This window comes from Triticum aestivum, chromosome 4A (genome assembly GCF_018294505.1).
Source record: "Triticum aestivum cultivar Chinese Spring chromosome 4A, IWGSC CS RefSeq v2.1, whole genome shotgun sequence".
Taxonomy (NCBI): domain Eukaryota; kingdom Viridiplantae; phylum Streptophyta; class Magnoliopsida; order Poales; family Poaceae; genus Triticum; species Triticum aestivum.
In genome coordinates this window covers 307,174,941-307,186,402 of record NC_057803.1, presented here as the reverse complement: position 1 = coordinate 307,186,402, position 11,462 = coordinate 307,174,941, and positions in this window count along the sequence as shown.

Sequence of the window (11,462 nt, the reverse complement as noted above, 5' to 3'; positions counted from 1 at the left end):
GTATCAATATTAACCAATCCTAGAATATGACTATCATATTTTCTTCATAGACTACATCGGATCCTATATCAACCCTAACCATGCCCTAGAAATTATGATAGTGGCAACCGAATAATTTGTGTTGTTATTTGGATCTTCATTTGGATTTTTACTGTATGTTGAATGCTTGCTTGATCCATTGTTATGTGAATGTGGATATGCCTAGTGGTTTACTTGAGTTATTTATCGCGTTAGATTACGACGAGTGCGAAGGTGAATTCTACGAGGAGGTAGAACCTACTGCAAAACCGAAGGCAAGTTGCAAATTAATCATGCTCTGACCTATGTTTTCATATTATGCATAATCCTTTGTATTTTAATGCTATGCATGTTTTATAAAAGTTTTACAAAGTATTATTACTAGCTAGAGCCATAGGTTCAAGACTTGCAACCATGCTTGGCCACGCTTGTACAAAATGGGTGGGATGAAAACTAAAATTGTTTTGAACCTCTAAACTTGCCTCTTTTGGGGTATTGTTTTGTGAAAACTTTTGGAAAACAAAAAAATATACTATTTTACTTCTACTCCCTGGGCGGAATGGTATTGATGGGAGCGTCTACAAGTGATTGCGCCCATCGGGGTCTTGCAGTGAATGCGCCCGACTGGGGTCTTGCACACAGGTTTTTGGTGGGGATTGCCGTCCAGGGGACTGAGATCTTCCAAGTACAGTTTGATGTAGCTTCCAGTATAGCCGCATGCTACTATGGGCTCTGGATTAGCTTAGTACTAATGGGAAACCCTACCCCAGGACCGCCATCTGAGAGAGGCCTTCTTGCCGAAGTTGCGGGTGGCTTGGTGGTATAGGGGGCTGTTATAGAAAGGCTTCGTCACAATCTCCTCCTAGTCGTGCACCCAAGTGTGCAACGATAAATGGGGTTGGTTGTGTCATGTGGGGAACGTGTACGACCTCTGCAGAGGGTTAAACCTAATCGATTAGCCGTGCCCCCGGTTACGGGCAATTTTGATCAACTGAAGACTTGGACTGAAGAAGAATCTCCCCTCTCTTTTTCTAACAATATGTTTTAAGGGTTAAAGTTGAGGAATGAGCACAGTGAATGTGTTTCACTTCAACCTTATGGAGAATGGGCATGTGGGGACCCCGACTCATAAGTCGTGATCACCGAATGCACGTCTACAGTGATCCCAGAGATCAATGCTCACTGGACACACAGAAGCTGAATAACAAGAGTCTTACATCCATACATACCGTATTACACAAGTAGGACCATTATGGTCAAGTCTTGATTATAATATTGCAGCAGAAATCTCTGTCGATAACTTGGACCCATGCCATCTGCCTTAACCCTACAGGCATTCTGACTGGGAAGCGTCCTAGCTCGCATGTTCGTCACCGAGGTACTCTTCTTCATATTATGTTCTTTCATGCCTGGCCAATAAAATAACCAGTGGCAAGCCAATGAGTACTTAGAATGTACTCGCAAGCAACCCATGTTTTGGTTCAAGATACAACGATGCATGATATAGGTAAAAAATTGCGGAAAGCTAGTTTTTGAGTGCAATGACATGTTCAACAACTCGTAAGACATGCATCAGGAGAATTCAAGTAACCAAGAGGACAGGTTACAGATATCAACACAAAGGGAGTGGGCTCCAACCCAACTCATCCATGTCAAGTCCTTTGACTTGACCCAAGTAGTTCTTCCCACACACACTGGTTTGTAAACAAGTGGACGTAGCCCAAGAGCGGTTACCCAACTGTCCTTGACCGTGGACACGGCTATTCGAATAGTTTTACACTCTGCAGAGGTTGCACACTTTACCCACAAGATCCAGGGAACTTCCGTGTCATCCACGACCCGCGGTACCTCAAGTACCCGGGGTAAGCACCCGATCACTATCTTTCCCTAGAAGACACTAACAAGGAGTCCACTCGTTGTTCCGTATCCTCATGATGTACATCATACGAGACTCACTCGAGATTGTAACATCCGAGAGGGGGACACAATGGTGTATCCGGTGCCCTGTGAAAACAGTCATGGCCGCCCTACGTGGCACGACCCCGTCTTGAGAGAGAGCACCAACTCTCCCCCGTCACTAGTAATGCGGGCTCCAAGCTAGTATCGGCCTAGGTAATCAATAATGCCCTTTCCCATATAAGGCTAGAGTGGTTGCGCATGTAAGGTTGGAATAACTGTCGCAACTTAAACCAATCCGTTTTTGAAAACAACACACACACTTGCCTCGGTACACCACTTCATCATCAAGTGGCTACCCAACTCATCATGTCCCTCAGGCATAAGTGGCACCCGACGGGGTTTTCGGAAAGTCCTTTGAAAATACTTTGTCTCCATCACCATGCATATTCCCGTCCCTTTTGCGTAGCACTACTTAGCATCCTATCTACTCCCACCGGCATAACCCTCATAAGGAGGTAGGGTCATGCACAATGCAAGTATCAACGAGGAAGTAACAGAGGCAACCCATCAAAGTGGTTACCATCTCATCATGATTCCGATGCAACACTAATAAAGTGCTATATGACATGCATAAAAAGGGTTTCATAAATATGGTCAAAGGGCTGCTTGCCTGTTTTAACAAAGTCTTCGAGGTCTTCAAATATCTCTGGTCCAACTCCAAGCATTTCGTCTACTTCGTCAACTATCGTCGAAAGCAACCATAATAAGCAACACAACAAGGCAGGAAATGAAAGTGCTCTAAAAATATTAATTTGACTTTTCTAGGACATCTCTGGTTATATGAAAATTAACCAGAGTGGTTTCATTGGAATTGGGTCAGTGGATATTTCTAAACATTTGGATATGATGGAATCAAGGGGTTTATGGATTTGCAAGAGGTGTATAGAAATATTATTTTGAAAAATGAGCAAGGATACCCATTTAACAAGGCATGATTTTAGAAGCATCTAGGAGTTGGTTTCACTGGTTTTGGAGTTCAAATGATTTCTCTATGAATTTGCAAAGTTGGCTATATATGAAGAAATAGACCATTATTTGAGGTGATACAGAAAGTATTAGTAAAAATGTTCAAAAACTAAGTTTTGAACTTATAGACATCTAGGATTTTGAATCATGGAATTTGGAAAAATGGGCTCTCTGTGATTTTCTAAAGTTTATCACGGAAATGGAAAAATAGGATTTTGATAAATATTTCTAAGGAGAAAGTTTTTGGAAAAATGTGCAAATAGCACCATGTGATAGATCATGATTTGTGGATCCCCTAGAAATTTGAATCATCAAATTTGGATATCATTTGAATTATTTGTGGATTTTACAAGTTTATAGAAAAAGAAAAAGAAAAGGGGAAGGGTTTTACCCTTATCCTGCACACTCGGCGAGGGATAGGCAGCGGGCCGGCCAGCGGCTCAGCTGCGCGGGTGGCAGGGGCAACATCGAAGGCGCCCCGGGCAGAGTACGCCTTCACCGCGCATGAAGCGGGTTTGCTCCCGGCCCATCTCCACTTAAATGGGCAGGGCCCACCCACCGGGTCGCTGATGAGCGGGGCCCGGTGCTCAGGACGTCTCCTACCTCCCGCTCGAACAGAGCAGAGGCAGGAGAGGCGAGGTCGAGCGGGTGCCGGCGTTCTCCCAAGCGTCACAGGCCATCCCCGGCTATGCCCAGCACACCGGCGGGTTCAGGAGGCCGAGACGCATCCGCCGAGGTACGCCATGTCCGCAGGGGTGGTCGGATGCGAGCGCACCATCGGCCGTAGCGGGCGAAGCTGGCGGTGGTGATAGAACTCCATGGAACAGCCACGGGGAGGAGAGGGAGAAGCACGGGAGGGGCTCGCGGTAATGGTGGTGGTGCTCTAGTGCGGTCCAGAGGGAAGGAGGAGGAGAGGTGGGCACGAATTTAGGCGGAGTCCGGCGGCTCGGCTCCGGCCATGGGGAGCGATGGAGGGCTCGGGGAGAGGTTTGGCTTCGTCCCGTGGGTCTCTGGGAGGGAGAGAGGGCGAGTGGTGAGGAGAGGAGGGCTCGGGGAGGCCCTTAAATAGGCGGGCGATGGTCCACCGAGGACTCGTGCGCCGGCGAGCTCGTTGCCGTCACCACGGGTCACAGGAGCTCGTCGCGGTGTGTCTGGGGCGTTCCTGGATTCGGTCCAGAGCTAGGGGAGAGAAGAGACAGAGCAGGGGGGCCAGGGGCATCGCGCGTGTGAGCTTGCTCACTGGTGCACTCGGGCGGCTGGCGCGCGTGCGAGCAGGGGCAGGAGGAGGGAGAAGGAGGAGGGGGCCGACCGGCTGTCGTGTTGAGGACGCCGAGGAGCATCGTCGGGCACGCTGGGGAGGCCCGAGGTGGCCGGAGGTGCTTGGCAGGGCGGCTACAGTGCGGGACTGCACTGTAGCGCGCTCCAGAGCGCCCAAATGGCATGCCATGGCATTTTATATGCCTTGTGGGCGCGGCCACTAATGTCTGGTAGCTCTAGGAGGGAGTAAAGAAAGGGGAGGAAGCATTGGATGCCATGGAGGGCCACTGGAATGAGGAGGGAGGTGAGAAAGGAGAAGAATGCTGCTGTCCAGAAGGGTAAATGGGGGTGTTTCACCCCTCAATCATTGAGCTGAGGCCAGGGAAGAGTTACTGGAGATAGGAGAAGACTAGGAGGAGATGTGGTAAAAAGTTGAGCTCAAGGAGAATAGTGTAAGTGGTCAAAATGGTGATTTTTGAAAAGTGACAGAAGGTGTTTGATGCAAATTTGGGCAAGCAAATTAACTCCACTTGACATGAGAATTAACAGGATCAAGTGTCACACATAATTGTGGTTGACCACCAAGTTTGAGTCCATTTTGAGAAAGTTGCCAATGCAACTTTTGTAAACCCTAGAAATCAGCAGAAATGGCTTTACCAAGATTTAGTCATGCAAATCTATTCTCCTTGATGCACCACTTGGTGTAGTGTCATCATTTGAGGATTTGAACATGTCCACAAAAATTCAGATCAAAAGGACACACTTGGCAATGTAGAGTTGTTCAAATTTGGTTCTGGACAGAAAGGGTTTTGGGGTACTTTGATCAAGATAACATTCTCTCCAACTTGTGCCATTTGGTCTAGATGCATTATTACACCATTTGAGCATGTGCACCAAGTTTGAGAGCATTTGGACATGTTTGACAGTGCAAAAATGTTCAAACTTGAAAAAGGACAGAAGTGGTTTTGAGAGGGTTTCATGGGGTTATACTATTCTCCATGACATGGTACTTGGCAAGATCATCAAAAATGTCATATGTGACATGTTAGAATTTTCTTGGATTTTTATGAAAATATTTCCTGTAGAAATATTTCAAATCCTTGAAATGAGCAGAAATGGTTTTGGGAGGTTTTGTCCAATATTTTGATCATGACCATGTGTTGAAACTCATATATATGGAAAATATATGTCCATTGAGTCTCCCTAATTTTTCTCAAATTTTTTTAAAGCTTTAAAATAATTTTAACCTATTAAAGACCATTTCTGGCCTTAAGAAAAAGCCTTTAAATCAAATAGGAAAATAACTTTTAAAATTATATTTTTGTGGTTTCTGGGTATCCTATATCTAATAGGAGTCAAACATATTTTTGGAAAGATTTTTACTGCCCTGAATTAAGTACTTGCAGTACAAATCTTAATTCAGGGGTTTTTGGAAAACTAATTTTTGAAAATACTTTTTGGCCAAATTATTTTTGTAAGAAAATACTATATTGCTCTATACACATGGCATGATCATTGGTTCAAGAGTTTGGAGCAAGGAGATGAAGTATAGGAGTTGGAGGATTTATTTGGTTTTTAGAGCACTTGCAAACAACAGACAAAATCCAAACAAGGCAAGGTCCAAAACACTCAAAAGTTTTTGTCAAACCACATTTTATCATGATTTATTAGCTTAAGTGTTGTGGCATGAAAATCAGGGTGTGACAGACCTACCCCCCTTACAAGAATCTCGTCCCCGAGATTCCCAGACTAGGCGCGGAAAGGAATACGGAAACTTGGATTTGGGGTAGTCTTCACGTCCTCATACTGCTTCTGCTTCCGTTTGGTGCTCCATTGAACCTTGAAGTACTCGATGGCATGGCTTCGTGTTTGTCGTCCTGCTTGATCCAGATTGCAATTGGGATCTCTCGCGTAGGTCATATTGGGCTGGAGGTCGATGGCTCGTGGTCGATGTCCTTGTAGAGACCGGGCTAGTTAGGAAGTTGGAAACGTTTCCGGAGTGTGATGCGTGGAAAACGTTGTGCACAATGGGTAACTCAGGTGGTAACTCTAGCTGGTAGCCGTCTACTCTTCATATTGAGGTGATCTCGGAGGGGGCTGATGAACCTTGGTGTTGGTTCCCTTGGCATGGAAATGCTTGGTCCCATTGAGAGAAGTGGCTTGCAGATACACCTGGTCTTCAACGCGGACGTTTATTTCTTGGCGATGGTGGTTGGTATAGTTCTTCCTCCTTGGCATGGCGGTCTTCAAATGTTTCTTCACCAGCTCAGTGATTCTTCTTCCGTCTTCGGGTAGACAAGTATGTTACCAAAATAAGGATGACAACTATCTTGTCTAAGCACTCCATGAAAACTTTGTTCACGGGGTACATAAAGTAGGCTGGGGGTATTGGTGGTGGTCACGGTTGAGTATGGTCCGAGGTGTTCTCGATTTAGAGTCAAGACCTATGGTAATGACCCGACCATGTTGTGGCTTAGTAGGGCTTAAGGGTTTCAAGGATTCTAGTGTGCGAGTGAACATTTTATTATCTTATCCTTAAGCACGGTTTCTGAGATGCCAATAGTCTATCTAGTCCTTCCAACAAATAACCTTATACCATCGAAAGCATCATCTCGTATAGGCCAAATCCAATCATCACTCATGATTTACCAAAGTCTCAGATAATTCCTCAGGGTCACTGATACAAACTCATGAAGTCATTTGTCCTCTATTCCTATATCCTCAAATTGGTCTTCCTTATGGCATCGTCAGTTCTTGTGCTATATTAGGGTGACAATGTGCTTGCTCACTACGTCCACTAGTTCCATAATGAGCCCAGTGATAAGCAAGGTTACAGAGGCTTAACTGGTTCTCTTGCAATTCTATGGGTTAAGCACATGGTTAAGGACTCGAGCTGGGGTATCTCGTGAAGTCTCGAAGGGTCTAAGAATGGGTTTCTAGTCTGGGGGGTTAAACATGACTCTACGGGGTTTTACTTGGTCGAGGAGGCTGTAGAAAAGTTCTTCAGTGCTAGTTGGTCGCCGAAGTAGACTCCTTGGTGCATCTTGTCTTGCTGGTCTTCAGTTGAGGAGAGAGATGAGAGGGATAAGTAGCATAAAGGGGGATGCCTAAAGGGGGGTTCTATAGTGCAGGTGCAAACAACGGGTGGCAAAAAGGGCCAAACAAAGAAACAAGGTAAGGAAGGTGATATAGTCGCATACTTGTTGCCTAGGGCAAAAGTGCGACCTATATCAAAACACAAACAAATAAAAACAAGCAAGACACAATCATGGTTCTATTCGAACCATCATACGGACTCGACTGCGCATAGGGGGTACACGACTCATCCTACCCTAGGGGTTCTCGGACTCAGTAATCGTGCCTTGAGCCTCGTGCAGTCTTCTGAGTTTTCCTCAGGTGTTGCTACGTCTCTTGTAGTTGTTCGATGAAACGATCCAGGTTGAGCCTGAAGATTCTTCAACAACTTCTTGCCTGTTGAAGTGATGGGGTGAAGGTGGCTCCTCGTAGCAGGCATTGACTCGGTCTTCTGTTGTCTTCTTATTCATGACGATCCCGTTTTGTCTTCTAAGGCGTCGATGGTACCAGGTAGGTAATCCTTTATGCAATGACATTAACAAGGCATAGTAGAGATCCAACATGTCGGTTACGTTGATGACAACATCGACACCAAGAGCGGGGGATGAAGAGAACCGTTTTCCTGCTCACTATAGTGAGGCGGACCAAATGGCGAGGTTCTCATCCACCGGTGGTTGCCGATACAACAACGGTAGTGACAGGGTTACTCTATTAGCGATGTATATCATGATCTCGCATATCCTATGCCATGATCATCATAGGCTAACGTTGCATCATCCTGGGCAAATTCAAAGGTGTCACCGTCCTCTGGGTCTTCATGTCCTCATTCTTCAAAGGCGTATCTTCTGTTGGCATCGTCTTGCTGTGGTGTTGCCAATCTTGTGTTCAGAAGAGGTGGGTGAGTGTTTGGCAAGATGTAATCCTTCTAGGCTACCCACGAGGATTACAAGGAATCCCGTGGTCAGGGGCTTGAGGGTGCTAGCGACCGTTTGCAATAGTTTTGAAGGGAAGAGATCGATAGGGAAAGTATACCTTAGTTTTCAAAAAAACTGAGAAGGGAAGAGAAGTATAGATAGTTTTGAAAACTAGTAATAGTTTTGGAAATAGTTTTACCCTAACTAACGACCATGCTAACTAAGGCTTCCTACAGTCAGGATGGCTCTGATACCAGCTCTGTAGGGACCCCGACTCATAAGTCGTGATCACCGAATGCACGTGTACAGTGATCCCAGAGATCAATGCTCACTGAACACACAGAAGCTGAATAACAAGAGTCTTACATCCATACATACCATATTACACAAGTACGACCATTATGGTCAAGTCTTGATTATAACATTGCAGCGGAAATCTCCGTCGATAACTTGGACCCATGCCATCTGCCTTAACCCTACAGGCATTCTGACTGGGAAGCGTCCTAGCTCGCATGTTCGTCACCGAGGTACTCTTCTTCATATTATGTTCTTTCATTCCTGGCCAATAAAATAACCAGTGGCAAGCCAATGAGTACTTAGAATGTACTCGCAAGCAACCCATGTTTTGGTTCAAGATACAACAATGCATGATATAGGTAAAAAAAATTGCGGAAAGCTAGTTTTTGAGTGCAATGACATGTTCAACAACTCGTAAGACATGCATCAGGAGAATTCAAGTAACCAAGAGGACAGGTTACAGATATCAACACAAAGGGAGTGGGCTCCAACCCAACTCATCCCTGTCAAGTCCTTTGACTTGACCCAAGTAGTTCTTCCCACACACACTGGTTTGTAAACAAGTGGATGTAGCCCAGGAGCGGTTACCCAACTGTCCTTGACCATGGACACGGATATTCGAATAGTTTTACACTCTGCAGAGGTTGCACACTTTACCCACAAGATCCGGGGAACTTCTGTGTCATCCACGACCCGCGGTACCTCAAGTACCCGGGGTAAGCACCCGATCACTATCTTTCCCTAGACGACACTAACATAGAGTCCACTCGATTGGCAGTAACCCCCGTGCCCAACATTTCACATCTTAAAATTGTGGAGCCTCGCTCCCATTTTCATCACATACCACAAGCACGGGGTACCAACGGTGTGTCCGGTGCCCTGTGAAGACAGTCATGGCCGCCCTACCTGGCACGACCCCATCCCGAGAGAGAGCACCAACTCTCCCCCGTCACTAGTAATGCGGGCTCCAAGCTAGTATCGGCCTAGGTAATCAATAATGGCCTTTCCCATACAAGGGTAGAGTGGTTGCGCATGTAAGGTTGGAATAACGGTCGCAACTTAAACCAATCCATTTTGAAAACAACACACACACTTGCCTCGGTACACCACTTCGTCATCAAGTGGTTACCCAACTCATCATCTCCCTCGGGCATAAGTGGCACCCGACGGGGTTTTCGAAAAGTCCTTTGAAAATACTTTGTCTCCATCACCATGCATATTCCCATCCCTTTTGCGTAGCACTACTTAGCATCCTATCTACTCCCACCGGCATAACCCTCATAAGGAGGTAGGGTCATGCACAATGCAAGTATCAACAAGGAAGTAACAGAGGCAACCCATCAAAGTGGTTACCATCTCATCATGATTCCGATGCAACACTAATAAAGTGCTATATGACATGCATAAAAAGGGTTTCATAAATATGGTCAAAGGGCTGCTTGCCTGTTTTAACAAAGTCTTCGAGGTCTTCAAATATCTCTGGTCCAACTCCAAGCATTTCGTCTACTTCGTCAACAATCATCAAAAGCATCCATAATAAGCAACACAACAAGGCAGGAAATAAAAGTGCTCTAAAAATATTAATTTGACTTTTCTAGGACATCTCTGGTTATATGAAAATTAACCAGAGTGGTTTCATTGGAATTGGGTCAGTGGATATTTCTAAACATTTGGATATGATGGAATCAAGGGGTTTATGGATTTGCAGGAGGTGTACAAAAATATTATTTTGAAAAATGAGCAAGGATACCCATTTGACAAGGCATGATTTTAGAAGCATCTAGGAGTTGGTCTCACTGGTTTTGGAGTTCAAATGATTTCTCTATGAATTTGCAAAGTTGGCTATATATGAAGAAATAGACCATTATTTGAGGTGATACAGAAAGTATTAGTAAAAATGTTCAAAAACTAAGTTTTGAACTTATAGACATCTAGGATTTTGAATCATGGAATTTGGATCAAAAATGGGCTCTCCGTGATTTTCTAAAGTTTATCACAGAAATGGAAAAAATAGGATTTTGATAAATATTTCCGAGGAGAAAGTTTTTGAAAAAATGTGCAAATAGCACCATGTGATAGATCATGATTTGCGGATCCCCTAGAAATTTGAATCATCAAATTTGGATATCATTTGAATTATTTGTGGATTTTACAAGTTTAAAGAAAAAGAAAAAGAAAAGGGGAAGGGTTTTACCCTTATCCTGTGCACTGGGCGAGGGATAGGCAGCGGGCCGGCCCAGCGGCTCAACTGCGCGGGTGGCAGGGGCAACGTCGAAGGTGCCCCAGGCAGAGTACGCCTTCGCCGCGCGTGAAGCGGGTTTGCTCCGGGCCCGTCTCCACTGAAACAGGCGAGGTCCACCCACCGGGTCGCTGACGAGCGGGGCCCGGTGCTCAGGACGTCTCCTACCTCCCGCTCGAATAGAGCAGAGGCAGGAGAGGCGAGGCCGAGCGGGTGCCGGCGTTCTCCCCAGCGTCACCGGCCATCCCCGGCGATGCCCAGCACACCAGCGGGTTCAGGAGGCCGAGACGCATCCGCCGAGGTGTGCCATGTCCACAGGGGTGGTCGGATGCGAGCGCACCATCGGCCGTGGCGGGCGAAGCTGGCGGTGGTGATGGAACTCCATGGAACAACCACGGGGAGGAGAGGGAGAAGCACGGGAGGGGCTCGCGGTGATGGTGGTGGTGCTCTAGTGCGGTCCAGAGGGAAGGAGGAGGAGAGGTGGGCACGAATTTAGGCGGAGTCCGGCGGCTCGGCTCCGGCCATGGGGAGCGATGAAGGGCTCGGGGAGAGGTTTGGCTTCGTCCCGTGGGTCTCTGGGAGGGAGAGAGGGCGAGTGGTGAGGAGAGGAGGGCTCGGGGAGGCCCTTAAATAGGCGGGCGACGGTCCACCGAGGACTCGTGCGCCGGCGAGCTCGTTGCCGTCACCACGGGTCACAGGAGCTCGTCGCGGTGTGTCTGGGGCGTTCCTGGATTCGG